Source organism: Pteropus alecto, unplaced genomic scaffold (genome assembly GCF_000325575.1).
Source record: "Pteropus alecto unplaced genomic scaffold, ASM32557v1 scaffold48, whole genome shotgun sequence".
NCBI classification, from domain to species: Eukaryota; Metazoa; Chordata; class Mammalia; order Chiroptera; family Pteropodidae; genus Pteropus; species Pteropus alecto.
The window spans coordinates 4,295,541-4,312,244 of NW_006442110.1; the positions used below are offsets into that span (position 1 = coordinate 4,295,541).

At 38.7% G+C, this 16,704-nt stretch overlaps 1 protein-coding gene and 1 pseudogene across 1 annotated transcript in view; one reads left to right on the plus strand and one right to left on the minus strand.

Moving 5' to 3' along the window:
- CNTNAP2 (contactin associated protein like 2) overlaps window positions 1-16,704 on the minus strand; it is a 1,631,342-nt gene that overhangs the window by 1,535,908 nt on the left and 78,730 nt on the right. The window lies entirely within an intron of this gene.
- On the plus strand, window positions 5,971-6,089 carry LOC112469959 (annotated as a pseudogene).

The window sequence follows — 16,704 nt, forward strand, 5'->3', positions numbered from 1 at the left end:
GGTTACTCTTCGGTCAAGGGAGGGCTCACCTCGAGGTTCCCTGGCATTTATGCTTTCCTGCTCCCGCCAGGTACCGCTCTAAAGGAGAGCAGAAGCCTTGTGGCACTTCAAAGGTCGACAAAACCTCTGATGCCAGATGGAGCTGTACCCTCGCCACCCTTAGTTTCAGGACCCAGGGTGTCCTTGACTACAAGTTAGAGCATCCTCAGGTCTGAAACATAGACCAGCTCTAAATAGCAAGTTTCGTCCAAACTTTTATTAGATCACAACTGAATAGGATAGTTCATATGCGTTGAGGACGATTCATTTAATCTCTTGTTTTCAATGGAATTTTCAATTCTTTCAATTGGAAAAATGCCTGTTACTCTTCTGGCCATTTACTAAGATGCTTATTTATTTACTTTTGTTGAATGGCTGAGAGATGTCTTTTGCTTGGTAGTTTAGTCAACCGTATTCTAGCTATTCATATGTAACCCTTACTTAATTATGCTGAACTTTACTTTCCTTCTGAGAGGAATACAGGCTAGCAGTGATGATTTTCCAGAATAGATGTTTTTTTTTTTTTAAAGAATAGGAACTACAACCAAATAAATTTAAATTCTAACTGTATTTGTCTCATTTTTTAAATTTTTAAATTGAGAATGTAAATAAATCTTTGTAGGTTGAAAAATGAACTCTAGCACGAAAGAGGTTACTGCCAAATGTTGACTACGTCATACAGCAGGAGCAGTTTTGAAAAGCACACACGATTTTATGAAGCTTCCTTCCATACTCGGGGCCATATACAAAAACTGTAATGTCAGACGTTATTCTCTCCCAGGGCACAGAATGCGTCAACACACTTTTATGGGGCGTCCTCATGTGTAACCCTATAACCTCGGCTACATCACTGCTTCCCGAAATCGCTTAAAACCTATAGTATTTGGATTAGGCTGATGTTGTTCGAACCCCTATCTGGAGCAGGGGGATCCTGAAGAATGGATGGCTTCAGGACACACTTCATGGAGTGTCCCTTACCCCCAATGCCCCTGTCACTTCCCCTATTTTAGGAATTGGAACTTTGAGGAAGGACTTACTTGAAAAAAAAAAAAATGGTTTCATGGCTTAAGAAGACAAACAGAAGTTTGTATACCATTGAGACAAGATGTTTATTCTTTTCTCATATTCCAGTTCTTTACCCCCCATGGTAATTTTCGTGCTTCTACGCCCTGCCTTTTTATTTAGAAGGGGAAAAACTGTGTTGCCATAACTGTTCGCTAAATTTTTCTCGATTCAGTACTTGCAGTGCTCCACTCTGCTGGTCTATTTTGTTTTGTTCTAGAAACTCTATCTTGGGGAGACAGACCGAGAGATATATAAATTTTATATGAATATTAATCTTTTTAAAATCATATGAAATGGTTCAGTGATCTAATAGATAGAGAGTTTTATTGTACCAATGCATGCGTGATTGGAAAGATAATTACATAAGATTAAATTCCTTTTCTCAGCCAATCAGAAATGAGATCTCATTTATTTTTATGACTTATAATAAACTTTGTGGATGAAAAATTGTGCTGTTAATCTCGAGTGCCATGACAGAAATAAAATATTATGAATAAAATTTTTCCTTGTGCTTCCTGGGCAAAAAAAATATGGTCTCTATTTACTGGAATCATCAAAATGCTGCATTCATAATTTATAGAATAGAATAGGAAAATGATAAAACAAGGATATTACACAAAGTAATGAAATGTGGATCACATTTATCTAAGAGGAAATTAATGTTGGTAATTATTTGAATATAAGGAAAATAATTCTATACTACACAAAGTAGATTTGAATTTTTGGCAAGACATGGTATTCACCTAATACATGATGAGCCTACTTTGTAGAAATAAAAGTACAGTGAAAATAAAGGCTAGCAGTAATGATTTTCCAGAATAGATTTTTTTTTTTAAAGAATAGGAACTACAACCAAACAAATTTAAATTCTAACTGTATTTGTCCCATTTTTTAAATTTTTAAATTGAGAATTTAAATAAATCTTTATAGGTTGAAAAATGAACCTATCATCCAACATTTATATAGTATTATATCCCGTATCATCCAACATTTATATATATTCACTATCTGCCAAGCTGTGATTGACGTATTCGCCATGTACTAATTCATTTAACCTTTACTATAACTTTGTGGGTTTTGTACCATCTACATAGAACAGATGGGAAAACTGAGATTAAGAAAACTTGTTCCAGTCACACAGCTAGGAAGCCTCGGTGCTGCGGTTTCATTTAAGCTGTCCTAGACCCTAAACGATACTTTCAACTGTCATGTCCAAAGTCTCCCTGTTCCCGCTCGCCAGCGTCAGATGCGTGGCGTCACTTCTCTCCTGGATATGTCCAACTAGAGCATGATAAGCACTTGGAATGCGCGTTCTCAAAACGAGTCCTTCGGATTTCTTATTCTTCTCGCTTAATCACGCTCCTCCTGCTGCAGGCAACAATTCATAAGGAATAAAATGAGTAAAACCCAATGAAGTCTATTTCCTTTTTACTGTCACCACGTGCAATTTTAAACTCCATCAGTGATCAAACACTCCTCTCTTGTGAGAATGACTGCTCCCCCAGCCAACCTCCCGTCCGCTCACAATGATTCTTACGTGTCACTTAATGCCGATCCTTCTCCCAAGTTGGTGTTTCCATTGAACAGCATTCAGCCCCAAACTCAAGAGTTATCACAGAAGCTCCCTTCCTTTCTGTAGTATCTCTGGATGTCCAACAATCTAAATATCAACTCTTTTGGTATTTCTAGCATTGGTGCTCAGCCCACCCTCTTCTGGTAATTTTTGATAGGTACTCATCGACACAATCTTTATGTAAATTCAATGTTCTCATTATTAAAAAAAAATGCATTAACTAAATTTTCTAAATTATAAAAATATAAGAAAATACAAATCACCTACAATTTCAACAAACAGAGTCAACCAATATAACATTTTTGAAGAGCTTCTTTCGATTTCTTTCTGTCCTCCCCTCTTCTCCTCTGTCCCCTGTCCCATCTGTCTGTCTGTTGTCAATGCATAAGCATATTTTATGAAATCGGACGTTGTCCATAGTTTCACTGACTGTATTTTTTCACCTATTTAGTGTAAATAAGAGAATTCTGAAGTCAAAGGATATAACTGTTTTTGTTTCAAGCGTTAAAGTTCTTAAAATAATAAAACAAACGTGTGCTTACTATTGTCAAAAATTTGAAAAATACAAAACAGAAGCAAGAAATAAAACTCATCCACGGTCCCATGGCCTGTTCACGACACCTTTGACGAAAGTGGCCCTCACCATTTCCGACCTAGATAACTGCTTATCGTGCTCTAACTTGCATCCCTGTCTTGGTTAATTTTACCCTCACCTCTCAATCTACCATCCACGCTGCTTCCAGTATGATTCTGTTTTAAATTCTACAATGTGATGACACTGCTCACTTGAATTGCCATTCCTCTACCCTCTGACTTTACCATACGGTATGAATTACCCCCACGAACCATGCTTTCTCAAAGGGACTTCCCCCACGTCACTTAATATGCTTCATTCCTCAGCCCCGTAGACGGAAGTTGTGTATTAGGTAAGGTTAGTAACCCTCACAGGACTGGGGCAGAATCTGAGAGCAATGAGGTTGGGTCACTACCTCACTGAGATGGTGGAACTACCTTGACATTTCCCCATTCAGGTCAAGATGGCTCTGGGAAATGAGATTAAAGCTAACCACCCAGATGATGGGGAGCTTTGGGAACCAGCAGAAATTAAGACTGGCTTTGAAAGAATGGGACAAGATTACAAAGAATTGAGAAGTCAAACAAAGGAGACTGAATTTAGGTTAACAATAAATACAGTAGCGGGATTTTGGCTAGGAAGGGATTATGTGAAATTGTGTTTAAAAAATAAGCAGCATATCTTGGACAAAGACAGTAGACTAGTTGTTACCAGAGGGTGGGGGGTGGTAGATAGGGTAAAAGGGGTCAAATATGTGGTGACAGAAAGAAATCAAACTATGGGTGCCTTACTTTTTAATTGTACACCTGAAACTTATTGGATTTGATTAACCAATGTCACCATAATAAAATTTTTTTAAAAAAATTGGATAAAAAATAAGATAAAAATTGGATAAAAAGGATATAATTGTTAGATATGTTTGTAAAATTATTCTTACTGTCACTGCCAGCAGATTAGACACTAGAGGAAGCAGAATCATAAAAGTACAACATTAAAGATCTAGAGAAGATTCAATATTAGTACATCATTGAACCAATTACAACGAGAAGGTGAGGCTGGAAATGTGGACGTGATTTTAAGGAAGAACAGATCATTTTAAACCAAAGCGATTTTTACCATATTTTTGTAAACGTCACGTTTAGTTAAGCAGTGAAGGAAAGAATATAGACACTTTTGTAATTTTTTCCCAATCAATTATTTTTCATTAAGTATTCTATGTTCCAATCTGTGTGGGGCATAAAGAAATATGGTATTTTACAATGCTCTTGAGGAATTCAAATAATATGGGAAAAAAATTGTTTGATATTCGCAAAACTATTAGAGACCAATGTATACTCAATAAGGGCTGTGAGAATACACGAAATAAAAATCTCTACGGACCTGTGTAGTTGGAAACTCTTCCCAGAGAAGAGCCTGGACTGAGGAGTGAAAAAATGAATAGCGTCCGGAGAGATGGAGGAAAGGATCACATCTCAAAGGGAAACATTTTTCCAGATATTCTGAAACATCGTGGATATCATTAACTCATTAGATATTTCAGGGATGTATATCAACTATGAAGGACACCTATATGATGGATAGTCTTTACATACAAGCGGTTACTTTTAACTTATATCAGGCAAATTTCAGTAAAAATTGACTTGCTTAAACTCTTAAAAAATAACAATGACATGGCGGATTAGATTAGGAGGAAAGTGGCAGATTTCAGGCAGAAAGACGGTGTGACAATGACAGGGGACAGGCTCGCACGATAAAAGGTAAAATAACAGACATCCCACCAAACTGTCACCAGCGTCAAAGCTTGAGCCCTGTTTGTATACTGCCGATGCTTGTCATCATCATGGCACATAGTAGGTATGCAGGAGTTTTTTTCCTAATTGGTTATGTTGGCTTAAGGTATTCAGTCCCTTCAGCTTTCTAAGGTAAATGCTGAGTCTCATTTACCTATGTGTTCTTGGATTCCCACTGGAAATCTGGTTTGTAAATTGGAATCCAGCTGACTGTCCACTGCAACCATACCCATGGGACAGGACATTTGCCACTTTGAAGAATTTATAGACAGTAAAATAATTTCACCCATTTTAAAAAAGAAAAGTCTTCCTGGATGCTATGTGGTTTTGAGTATTTTTTTCTGTGCACTTTCTAATCAAAGTCTAATTATTTTTGTTTGTCATTATTTAGAGTAGTTTATGGGGCAAATTTGCTTTGAAAAACTTATGGGTGTTTTGAGTTGTGTTTTTATTTTAAGTTTGTTTAGTTTATTTCCTTGTTGACTCTACTTAAAAGCATTCTGTATAATTTTAAACAGTGTTGCTAGACTCTAAAGTGATTTTCAGTGTTCAAAGTGACTTTCTAAAAGCTATTCCTTTGATCATTTTCTCCACACAATTTTCTGATATTTTCATACTTCTATTTTTGTAAAAAAAAAAAAGAAAAAAGTAATGCGATCCCTTAGTTTTCCCTTTCCATGGAGAATTTAATTGAGTGATCAATCACCAAAACAAAGTGCTCTTCTTTCTGCAAGGGCACATTTTTTTTTATTTATTTAATTTTTTACACAGGCCTACCCAATTTGAAGCCCCATTTGGTAAATTATTTTTTGTCTATTGATGAGGAAATACTAAGGAGACCAAGATAAAAGATACACGAATTATCCAGTTCTTAATGAGAAACAAACATACGAACATATTCCTTGATAAGAGTTAATGATAACAACATAGTCTACTGCCATGCCACCCTGAACAAGCCCTATCCCGTCTGATCTCGGAAGCTAAGCAGGGTCGGACCTGGTTAGTACTTGGATGGGAGACCACCTAGGAAGATCAGGTGCTGTAGGTGTAAAAAATAAAAAAATAAGGGATTGTAAGCTGACAAGGTCCTTGCAATCTGTGAGGTCAACCAACGGTTGCCTCACCTTAAAAAAAAAAAAAGGAAAGAAACTTAGTTTCAGGTGTATATGATATCTTCACCGCCCTAAAGTTAAACTGTTCATTATAACACCTTATAAGAAAAATAAGCAATACTCCGGTACTGGCATTCTGCTCCCTCCATAGGACTATGTTCATTTCCTGACCAGAATATGGCCTCTCCTAATTTGATGTTGTATGACAGATAGAGATGGATGAAATTTTTCCAAAAGTCTGATCTTGCCATAATCAAAATGAAGAGTGTACTTAATGGAATATGCACTTCTGATCGGGTGAAAGCTTCTGGTTATACAAACTTTTTGAGGGAAAGAAAATAAAAAGCAAGGACCCTAAATAACACTCTGAATAAAATTCTACTGGCCCTGAACTAGATTTGTAAAAGGACAATTTGCACCAAAGAATGTTATGTTCTGGCTACTGATGCTAATGGAGGAAAATGTTTTTTAAATGCTTAGCAGATGTTTAGTAGTTTTATCATCATCATTACCCACAAGTTATGCTAAATTATGTAAATCGGTTGTGAAATTTAAAGCTTATATGTATTCAATATACTTTGCAACTATTTCTCTCCATTTGGCTCTTTAGGATAAAGAGGTAAGTGTTTATTTTTTTGTATTAATAAAAATATTTTACTGCAAAGGTTACTATTTTTTCCCTCTCTGGGTAGCTTTCATAGGTACATTTTAATTACTGAAATAAAAGTGGGAAATGCAAATTTCTCAGTTTTATTTGCCCTATATTTTCACTTACACCTGTTTAGAAGATATTCTTAACTCCCATATTTGTCCCTAGTTAAAATGGCCAAAGTTATACCCTTCTGTATTCCAACCCTGTTCAGTAAGAAAACAAAATTTTGCATGTCCCAAATTGAGTCTATTATTTTTTTGCCTAAAAACCTTCTCATTCTCACTCACCCGCATGAGATAACAGAATGAGCCCATCCCCCCAGTCTCACCCCCGGCTCTCCAGCTTTGACCTTCAAATTACACCTCCGCTAACAAAGACAGAATTGGCGATGGCAGTCACATCATTAACCAAACACCATGGCATGGAAGCCAACCCTCCACAGGCTACTGGGTTTCAAATCTCCTCTCTGCTGCTCACTGGCCATGTGCCATGTGATAGGGACAAAATACTCAAGCTCACGTGCCTCAGGACAGTTATGACAGGAAATATCTCAAAGGTGCATGAGAGAGAGAGAGAGAGAGAGAGAGAGAGAGAGAGAGAGAGAGTGTGAGTGTGTGTGTGTGTGTGTGTGTGTGTTAACAGAATGAGTCAGGATATGTTAAATGTTTATACCAGTGCTAGGCACACAGCAATACCATATGCAGTCCCTATTATTATCAACTTGACACAGCCTCCTCATGCTCATTTTCTAAAGTTTGTCTTCTCCCCGCCCCCGACTCCTGGTATACATAGCTGGGTATGCAAATTCACACACACATATACACACGGGCACACTCACACATAAGCGTGCGCACGTGCACGCCATGCACACACACATACACACACGCATGCACACACACTCTATGCTTTAGTCACACCAATGAATCGTGTCGGAAAATTTCACCCTAGAGATTCACGTCCAGCCTTTTCCCTCGCCGTTCTCTCCACCTGGAACTCCACCCTCTAGCTTTTCTGACCATCTGATTTCTATTAAGTATTCAAAATTGAGCTCAAGGAATTCTTCTCCAGGGTTGCTTTCCCTGACATCCTTTCCCGGCAACTTCCATCATTTGGCTAGTACTGTGATTCTTATAGCAGTTTGCAGACATCTGGAGAGCACTCTGTTTTCGTAATAGGTGGGAGATCTGGAGAGAAGTGGTCTGTTTTGTTGGAGCTGTAGCTCCAGAAGTACCTTCATTCAGTGGCAGCTCGGTTGTTTCTTGGTAGAATAAAGGACTCGGTGTTTACCACTTGCAGATAACTTAAGCGCCGAAGGAGAAAGATGGGTATTCTAAATACGTCAAAAGCCAGCAGTCCTAAATCCATGCTCTACCTCCACCTTTTAACATGCTATAATAAACCTTCTTTCCTTTCTTCTGTCCTCTGCTCTCTGTCCATCTGTCCTTCCTCCCTTCCCATCCCTAATTCCTTCCTTTCCTTTCCTTCCTTCCTTCCTTCCTTCCTTCCTTCCTTCCTTCCTTCCTTCCTTCCTTCCTTCCTTCCTTCCTTCCTTCCTTCCATAAATACTTCCACACTCAGCATCGAGAATATACAAATTATAGAGCCCTGCTTATAAATGCAACGAGAATTTAATTTTCAAATTCTGTGGCTTGACTGAAGGAAAATACTTGTCCATCTAGCAAAATGTACATCTTCTTTGATATGTCAAGAAATAACACAGTCCTGGAGAGACATTACATTTTCGGAATTCCAGTGGAATTTGCTATTGTAAAATAAATTTTATTGTAAATATGTTCTCACGACATTAATCTGTATTTAGTTTATTTTGGGCACTCAGTGTTGAGGAATTTCAATGATCTGACTACTTTATTGATACCATACCTAGAGTTTGCTTAGGAGATATGGGATCCTTTATCTGACTGGTGACAAATGTTGGGAGAAGCATTACCTGGTCTCCAGATACCAGATCTGAAAGGCTATCAATATTTCTAATATCTACCAGGTTGGGAAATAAGGTGAGGACCTGAAACTGGAGATAGTTAATAGCCTTCTGGACTCAGTAAGAACTGTTCCAGTTACTGGACCAGGCATGAGCCCCGTCTGGGAGGATGCAAAGGGAGGGCAGTTGTCCATGGTTTTGGGGGTGGAGACCTGGAGCTCCTGTGCGGAAATGGAGCGATTCTGCTCATGGAGATTTATTCTCATACCAATAACCGACGTCTGGGAGCCACGCTTACTGTTTCTACGGCACAATCCAAGGCAAGCAGCAATATTCCACCTAATAAAGACCCTATAAAAATGCTTTCCAGTGATACACAAAAACATAACAACAGGCCTAATCAAAATATGGGCATAGGCTGCAGACCAATGTCTATTGTCCTCTTCATGGGCCTAACCTCTCTGTGGCCCTACTTAAAATATTAAGGGGCCAGGACGAAAGCAGAGTAAGACAATGGAGCAAAACTGTTATCTTATTTTCTGTTTAATTCCAAACAGCCTCTACCATGAGTTTGCAGTAAGACAAATCAATTAGTTTCCAATCATACCAAGTCTCAGAAGAAAATTTCTAAGATGCTTATAACTAAGATTTTTTTAAATTGCCTAATATTTAAAGCAAAATACTGAATAAAACAAATAAAATCTAAGCATGAGAAATATATTTTTGCACATGAATATGAAAACTTGAGAAATATCACATCTGTGTATTGATCTACCACTAAATTAGCTTCTATCCTTTAAATTTAACGTGGACATTGCAATCAATCAAGGCTGACGCTCTGTAAAGAAGCTTTCATCGTTCACAATGGTATATGTACTGCATTCAAATAAAACAGAAAAATTTATTAGACATTTTTAAGTTGTCTATTTTTGTTTTCGTAATAATTACTTATCAATTACTTACACAACAAATATATTTTAAATCAATTAAAAATTGTTCGTTTCAAAGATAAATCAAATTCAAGGCAAAACTATATTTTGCATCAGTATTTGTTACAGCCTTAATTTCATATGAAAAAAAATCTTGACGAATTAGATAAGTAATAATTTTCCGAATGCATATAGAATATTAATTATCTGCTGTGTATATTTAATACGCATAATGCATTTGTATTTATTTTTAATTGCCTCCCTCATCCATTGACACTCAACTAGTATACAAGCTGCATCGATTCGGCAATTTCTCTTCTGTTCATGAATGTACTCCCGGTATAAATAGTTCTGAAACGTACCAAGTAAGCATTTGTCTTATTAATAAAAGACTATTTTTATATTTGAGTGACTATATTTATATAATTACATGTTAATCGAAATATTTATTCAATGGCGAAAACATCCTAAATAGAGTATAAAACAATTTATTAAAGTTTACTCTATATTTATTAACTCTGTTAAGCAGTAGCCTAGATGCCGTTTCTATTCTGCACCTTTTTCAATCCCTTTATTTCAAGAACAAACTAATCCTTGAGAAGTGAAGGAAATGCTATGGCTGAGATTTCAATCTGGTCTACTCAATTCCAAGCTTGTACCTTTCCCACATTTATTATACCTTAAATAATGACAGAAGTGACGAATGTAAATGATTTTAAGATAATTTCGTATTCATCGATGTTAGACGTATCTACAGAATGTCACTAGAAGCTAGTACATTTCTGGGTTCCATCCTTAATCTTTTAAGATCTTCATAAAAGATAAACATCTTACACATGTGTTGCTTGATGCCAACGTCACTAAGATTATTGGATTATATGAAATTTTGTCCTGACGAAGTTGTCATTTCCCACAGACTCATAAAGTATAAATGGCAACTATGATACCGTTCGAAGAGGCAGAAGTCAGAATAGCAAGATGTATTGGTTTTGGCTCACTGACAGCACACTTTGGGGATTCGAAGACCTGGGATCCAGTCTCAGCTTGGCTGCTAATTAGGTTTTGTGACCTTGAGCAAATCAGTATGTCTCCCCTGAGCTTTTGTTTCTTCATCTGTAAAATTAGGAGGCTGGACTAGATGTTCTCTAAGGCTCCTTTCATCTCTAAAATTCTACAATCCATAATCTTTAGAGAGTACTGGTCTTATCATTATAACTCCTTTTATAAAAAATTGTAAATCAGTCTACAAGACTGACGGTAGCAGCCAGAATTCAAAGGTACGTTATTTGCAGATGCTGCCATTAACTGTGATATTATTGGTCACAGTATGTTGAAACATTCTTTGGCAAGTTCCTTTAAGTAATTCGAGAGTGCAAAAAGAAATCACATCACGAATTATGCAAAGTTATGACTCCAGACATACTGCATTTACCTGAGACTTTTGAAAGTGAACATAGGCACCCCCAGGAAAAATTGCGAGTCCTCCTCCTCCCCTACCACATAGAAGACATCCACGCTGTCTTTGTCCATTCCATATTCCATTCTTACGAAGTTGCAAAGGTTTGCAACAATTAGCAGTTTGTATTTATTTAGTAATTATTTGTTTGATAGAAAAATTGAAACTTAATTACAGCGAAGTGTCACCCCCAACCCGCACATTTGCATTTTATGCTTCTTTTTACAAAGAGGGGGATGAATGGTGGTTTACTTTATTGAAAGCTATTTTGAAGGGTAACATCTGGAGGAGAAGCATTTGCAGAGCTGGAGGTGGGTGTACTTCACTAGCTTACCTCTCCAAACAAGGGCAGGTGTAGCCTGCCTTACAGAGTGCCCAGCTCCCCCCGGCCTGCTTTTCCCAGTACTCATTTCTTAACACTCTGTGGGTATTGGCCTCATTCTCCTATTTAGCTGCTGTCCATCGTGCTAGCCGCTAGCCATACCCAGCTATTTAAATTTAAATAAATTAAAATTCAATAGAATTTATGTTGTTCAGCTCCTCGGTGGCAACCCAAGTGCTAGACTACCTTCTGCACAAAGCAGAGGACTGGACTGTCAACAAGGAGGGGTCTGACCGGCTGCACTGGATCTTGTGCACGACCCTTGACCTGTCATGTGGGCTGCAAGGAAGAAGGAGGGAATCGACTGGCCATTTCCATTCGGATGCCATAGCTAGAAAGGGAGGCGGGAGCAGCACACCGGAGAAGCTGTGCCTGTGTAACTTGCCTTCTGTTCAACGCTTCGTTCTTAGCTGTTACCGTTGGATGTCTTCTGACAAATGCATACACCCTTACAATCTACAAGACCATGTGTCTCTTAAAATTATAATATTTCAACCACCCCAGGGAAGTTCCCTATCCCCCTTCCCAGTCAATCTCCATCCCCCACCCAGAGGTAACCAGTACTGGGATGTTTTCCACCATCTATTAACTTTGTCTATATAGTCACATGAACGCATGCTATTTCATAGAACAGTAGAATAGGATGCTTGAAAACACATTTTTTTTTTTTTTTGTAGGAAAACTTAGGAACTGAGGTTTGATTTCTGCCTCTTAGCTTTAGGAGATGTTTAACTTTTTTAAGTCTTGATTTCTCTAATAAGGAAAATATAAATAATTATTTCATGAGTGTATGAAGAGCAAATGAGGCAATGAATATACACAATGGACTCATATGTCGTGTTATGCTGGGAACAGTATATATATATGCAGCAAATGTTAGTTTTTGTTTTGATATAATTACAAAAGTTTCAAGCATCTTATTCTATAATTGACTTTAGAAACCCCTCCTTATCTATAAACGTAGAAGACTTATCTGGATTCTTCTATGATTCAATATGAAAAGGAATAATAGGTCAGGTTTTCTCATACTTTTAGATAAAAGATCAAAGCATGGAAGGAGAGTTCAAAATGAAAACCCCTAAAAGTCAAATCGAAATGTAGTACTGACGATGATTCATTTGATAAAATGATTGAGCGACATCAAAACCATTGAAGCAGGTAACCGTTAAGGAGCCTGAGAAGAACTTCACAGTGGCCTTTCCCCAAGTCTTATTCTGCCAGTTTTCCAGATGCCTCATCACAGTTCAGGTTTGCAATGAAACAGTTGATGATAGAAACCAACCCCTAAAAACAAAACAAAACAAAACAAAAAGAACTCTAGTACAAACCCCATTTTTTACATAATGAAATTTAATAGAACTGCTATTCTATGGAATGACAGTCTCCGGGTAGCTTGTGATTTCACGTGTTTACTCGAGAGTGCGAGGCAATCCCTTGGTTTGTTTGCTTTGAGCAAAAGGAAAACAAGATTTTCAGGGAGTCGATAAACTTGGCACTCTGTGCGGGGAGCCAGCCTTGGCCGAGGGCGGGCTGGCACTGGCAATGTCGGGGAACCAGATGAGCCCCGCCGAGCTGCACTGGCTTCCGGGGCCCTGCCTTCGGGGGGTACAAAGCAGCAGCAGCAGCGTGATCGGAGGCAGGTTTTTGGAGAATGTGTTTAGTCGCAGCATCCAAAATGCTTCTGCCATAGTATAACAACATTCTAAGACGACTCTCTCTAGCCATCACTCCAGGGGAAAAAAAAAAAAAAAATCTTTAAATGTTCGAGAAAAAGGGTCAGCAATAGATGTCACCGCAGCAGGCACCGTGCTTCCCGACCTGCGTCCCCATGCCTCGACCATCTCGTCCAGAGCCGGTCAACACCTGTGCTCCTTTTCCTGAGGGCTTTCTCTTGTCACTGAAGCTCGCTTTGCTCCTTGCTTGGCAGGCTGGAGGAGCTGGGGAATGAACCCTCGTGGGAACAGCACTCATGGAAAACATCCAAAGACTAATGTGAGTTGATGCGGAGATGCCCCAGCGGCACCGCCTTCCAGCTGGGAGAGCCGCGAGGCCCCGGTTCACACTGGCTCCAGACTGTCCCCTGTGGACTCAGCGCCAGCTGCCCGCAGCGGCTCCTGCTTTAATGATGAAGCTTTATTGACCATCCTCCCTTCCCCGTCTCACACCCACAGCCCTGCCCGTGTCTCCTTCGGCTCCCATGTAAGCCACTTGCTCTTGAATCCTCCTGCAGGACCTGCTGTTGGGGAACTCGGACTGAGACAGTCACTAAACCGAATGGGAAATGAAATATCCTTCATGAAAGCGGAGAACAGAGGAAGGATTGGAGAACCTCCCTTTCGCAAACGCCTCAGGCCTTATGCATCCGAATTCGATTCGGTTCGACAAACATCGATCGAATGCCTTCTACGTAGAAAGCATGTTTCCTAGATATTTAATATGATTAGAAAAGTATTAAATAAGGTCATTCATTCCACCCCGGAACTTTCACAAATTTTATGAAGTTTCTCCCAAGTGTAAGTAAATATTTTCCGTTTTCATAAGGAAAACCCTTTCTGGCAATGACATTCGTCCTGATCAATTCCATAAAGTGGCAATTTTGTCAGAACCATTTATCCAGTGACGAGGTTCAATTTTGTAAAGATTTTCAGCTTATGATGGTTTAGAATTACCTTGAACTAACCCTGAGGACATGGATGAATTTCATTTTTGAAGAAATCATAATAGTATGATGTTTATACAGCTCAATATGTCCTTCTCATAGGAAAAATTTACTTTTAATAGAGTGATTGCTTTTTTTTTTTTTATGTGTTTAGGTAATCACTTCAAGGAGAAGGAATTTCTGAATGCAAAAAATATTTTGAAAAATCATTTCCAAGTGAGCTGACAATGGGATTATTTGAGAACTATGCATTATTTTTACATCAATTTCTTCTTATAGCCCAAATTTAAGAATGTAGTTCACATTTACAAATCAGAAGACACTATACATTTATGGCTAGAAATTGTCTCTCCACGTACATAATATTTAGACACCTATGACATGCATCATTTGATTTGACGCTTGCTTAACTGAAATGAAAAGTGATAGGTTGACATTATCAAACTGAGCAGATTTTCTGTAACCTTAAACTGAACGTTCTTGTGTATGTACATAAGAAGCAGCATAAAAGCAACAGATGCTGTCATATGGGGTTAGCCCAACATTATCATTAAAATGCCTTTGACTGGAGAAGATAAGTCAATTACATGAGAATAAACACATATGAATATTTAATTACATTACTTATATTAATGTTGTTTTTCTGGGGTTGTTGAGACAATGTAATATAGCCCGTTAATAAAAGAATAGCTATAAACTTTATACGAACCCAAGAAAATTAAGAAAAATTTTAAATAAATTATTATAGATGGCAGAATATAAAAAGAGAGTACAACACTAGTCATTAATTGCACAACTAAGGGTCTCTCTCTCTCTCTCTCTCTCACAGACACACAGACACACACACACACACACACACACACACGAGAAGAGAAAAAAAAACCTTGGTAATATTATGACAAAATACTCTGGTCAGTTATGGAATCTTTTTGGTGATCTTTCAACCAAACTGATGACTTTGAGCACTTAATGCTCAAAATCAGAAAAGTCCCCAAGTGTCAAGACAGATAGGTACTTGCTACGAGATACCTGTGGTGGCCCCGCCCAGTTCTGTGACTTTTACGTTGCACATTTACAGATGGCACTGAAAGATTCCTTGCGTTTCACAGAACTTTGAGTTTACTGCACCAATATTTATACCCTGAAGAAAGGTGCTTATAGATGATTTTGTTGCTGCAGACAGAATAAAGTAGAAATCTTTAACAAAAGTCAAACGCGAAGGTATAGTCACCAGAATGTTTGTGTCGATTTCTAAAATAAAGAGAATTTTCTGAAAAAGGAAATGTATCTAAAATATATTTATAAAAAAAAAAATCAATGGACTAATTCAAACTTTTTTGGTAAAAAAAAAATACTTCTGCCTACATTACATTATTAGCATTATTTTTAATATGAACATACGGAGAGAAGTAATCCAATGGAAAGACAGAATTTGAATGCAATTCTCGAGTTATCAGGGTGAAAAATGAAGCATCTTCGGCAACAGGCGGAGTGTTGGAAAAAAGAGAAGATGTATTGTAGGTGGCCAGGCCGGGGGCAGGCTTCCCACTGTGCCTGAAGGTTCTGTTCTCAAACATCCTCTTCCCACCTCCTCCTCCTCTCCCCGCGATCAAATCTGTTAGTGCCTGAAAGGCCCCCAAATTTTCGATATTTCAATAGATAGCTGAAATGTCTTGTCAAAAAAAGACACTTCCAGATCAGTGAACAGATGCACTCTGAAATCACGATATGTGAACTCAAAAGCTGCTCTGCAATTTACTAAGTGTGTGTGTGTGACCGAGGCCAGTTATTCACCCTCTTCAAACCGCAGTGTTTCCGTGTCTTCAGGGACAGGACACTCTTCCGCATAAGACGGTGAGACTTGAGTGATAAACCACATGAGAGCACCTGACACATAGAGACGATCTGGAGGAGATACTGGAATGATACCTTTTATTTCCCTCTGACATGGGTTCCCCTTGGATGGACAGTCAGGAAGCACAGTGCTACGGTAGGGAAGGCGGGGGACCTCTTCTGCCCGGAGCAAAGGGGACATTGATTGGCTTTGAGAACCAAAGCTGAATCCAGCGGCACAGCGAGGTCCTGCAGGGAAGGCCTTACCTGTGGAAAGTGACTGTCTACATTTCTTCAAATTCAACTTAACATTTCCAACACTAAGCCTGCCTGATCCTATCACAGCCCAGGATACAGAAGAAATAGAAATTTCCTCCCCTCTTGCCTCGGTGGGTCTCAGGAGAGGGGAAGCAGAGGTGAGGACATCTAGTGGTGAGACAGTTCTTGACCAGTTCTCCTCTGTGCGAGAGAGAGACAGAGAGACAGAGAGACAGAGAGATGAGGAATCAGAGAAAACAGAAAGAACCCTTAAAGTGGAGGGCGTACCCCTGTATTTCCAGTTCAGGTATCTGGGAGAGAATAACCTCGTAGGTTCTCCACGTCTCTGGCCCGCTGGGTAGTGCAGTCGCAAGACAGAAAGACAGCAAAAGTTACTGTGGATAACAAGAGAGAATGTCTGAGCAGGTATCGCTGAGCAGCCC